General features: G+C 40.1%; 1 protein-coding gene across 2 annotated transcripts in view; it reads right to left on the minus strand.

Moving 5' to 3' along the window:
- Positions 1–2,601, minus strand: part of plppr1 (phospholipid phosphatase related 1) — a 53,451-nt gene that overhangs the window by 9,040 nt on the left and 41,810 nt on the right. The window lies entirely within an intron of this gene.

Consider the following 2,601-nt stretch of genomic DNA (forward strand, 5'->3'; position numbering starts at 1 on the left):
ATTGAGGGAAATAGAGAGGGGGGGATTAGGATGAGAGGAGATGGGAGGGAAGGAGGGAGGGAGGGAGGAAGCAAGAGAGCGGGAAACTAAAAGCCTCGGTGATCCTACAAATTTGAGAGATTGTTCGGGAGCAGACGGAAATATAAATCACGCGAATTGCCTAATGAATTTTTGATGAGTGTTTTTAATAAGTTGAAGGGATATTATTTTAAAATGAACAATACAGTTCTGATTACGCCAGGAAAGTCCAGCAGACAAACTCATTTACTGGAACAGATAGCTGAGAGTCTGTCAGTTTGCCCAGTTCTACTAAAGTTTTGTGGTAAAGTGGCTGTAAAATATTATACTCAAAGGTCATAGCTAGATGTCTTGTAAGCCCTTTCTGAGGCGTGACACACGTAGCCTACGCAAGGTTGCAAACCTTACCTTACCTTCAGCCCTATTGTAAGAAAGACAATACTTTATATATTGCCTTGCTTATGTAGGATTTACACAAGACATTTAAATTCTATTTTGGTTAGTGGCTAATGCCGTTTCAGAGAGGCTGCAGTAAACGCATCCCAGCTGGACTTGATCCCAATTGGCTCCCCTCACTGAAGAATTATTGAAAGCCGTTCAGTCTGGTCAGTTTGCTGTATTCAAACTGAGAGAAGAAAAGACTCGACCAGCAAGTTTACCTACCTAAGATCAACCTTTGTGTAGTCCTCGGGTCATATTTGACCTGTTTTCAAAGTTTTTTATGTTAAAAATATGGGTTTATTTCAACCGCATTGCACAAAAATTACATGGATACATTGTATGGAATCCATACAATGTCCTTCACAGGTAAAATTTAAGATTACTTTCATTGCTTTTTCAGTGTTTTATTGAATTTTACAGCATCTGAACAAAACAATTAAATTGTTTCAAAACAATATCCTGACTAAACGTTGGCATACCAGTCTGTGATCCACTCAACATCCTCTGATCTAAACTATTTGTCAAAATAATTCATAATTTCTGCTTTGTTTTTACTTACAATTAGCTGTATTGGCCATGAATAAAAAAAGCTTTGAAAAAGGGGACCAAAACGTTTTTGCACTGAAAAAAATGACAAAAACGTTGAAAAAAAGCAAGGGAGCTGGGATGGGCTCCAGCCACCTGCGACCCTCGGATGATAAGATTATGGATGGATGCATGGATGTCAAAGTCTAAACTCAGAAGGAATACAGAGCAGCTCACTATTATTTCATTGATATGCATGTGCATGCTTATTAAATATTTATTTCCCTATAACGTAACACATGTTATTGTATTCACACTCAAACAATGCTGAGGTGTTTGCAACTGTTGGCCAGCCATACACAAAGCCTATTATACGTTGCTAACTGCAGCCCATTGATCATCATTGCCAACTCTATTGCCTACTGAATACACTCTAGGGCACACACCCAGACACACTCTCACACACACACACACACACACACACTGGCATGACCTTGACATGCATCATCATTAAAGGCCACACCACTGCCCTAATTCCAAGCATCAACGCCTCAGAGCAGCAGCAAATAAAACATATTAGCACCACAGCTACCATAAGGTCACTGTGTCTAGTGTCAGGTGTGTTCTGCAGGCATCTGTGTGATGTACTTTATTTTCTAGTAACAAAACAGGGAGGATGAAAATCTGCTGATGTAAAACTTAATTAATGCGGATGACCTCATGTTTGCATATTTGGCTAGAGGAAGCTGCTGCCATGCCTGTAAACCTCATCTTCTCATTTCATCCTCCACTGTGCATCAACCTGTCTCTGACAAAACAGAGAAAGGATGATCCCGTCATATATCATGTCATTCACAGGTTGGTAATGTCTTGATGACCATATTTGTTGGTATTTGCTTGCATTCCCTGTTGGAGGCTCACCCTCTTTGGTTTGCAGGACACATTTGTCCTTTCTATATGGTGCCAGAGGTGTTTCAAACAAGAACGAGCTAATCCTAAATACCAGAATCCTCTAGCTCTGAATCATCAGGGTTACTGTTCAAATTGATAGCTTTTTGCATTGGAGCTCCCCTCGCAGGTGACTGACAGCTCCCACATTCAACTGTCAGCTTATCCATGATATACGGCAGCCGTTACTGCCTGGTAAAAGCTTACCAGCTTACTGAAAGACTGTGAAAGCCACAGAAACAATCCTGATGTTGCAGGTGCATTGTTTACTGAACAATTATTAACCTTGTAAGCAGTGCTTGAATAGTTTTCTACTAAATGAAACTGAAGACAGTCAATAGCAGTGCCTTTATGCCACTGCACTATGAATGGTGATGTGATCACTGGAGTGCATAGGGAGGTTCATTTAAATAATAATGTGATCACTTAGCTGCAAAATACAAAACAAAACAAACTACACTGTCAGTGAGAGTGAATCTTTGTACTGAACTGAGTGAAGTGATTCAAATCAGAAAAATGATCCTTCAGTCCTTCAGACTACCAGTACATCCAATATAATTTTATTTTTATTTTTTACCCTAAATAGTCAGTGTATACCATAAGATAAGACAGTGATTCCCAAAGTGGGGGTTGGGACCCACAAAAGAGCCAGAGAGGGGGGGTCGCAAG

The sequence above is a fragment of the Etheostoma spectabile genome, chromosome 16, assembly GCF_008692095.1.
Source record: "Etheostoma spectabile isolate EspeVRDwgs_2016 chromosome 16, UIUC_Espe_1.0, whole genome shotgun sequence".
Classification (NCBI taxonomy): domain Eukaryota; kingdom Metazoa; phylum Chordata; class Actinopteri; order Perciformes; family Percidae; genus Etheostoma; species Etheostoma spectabile.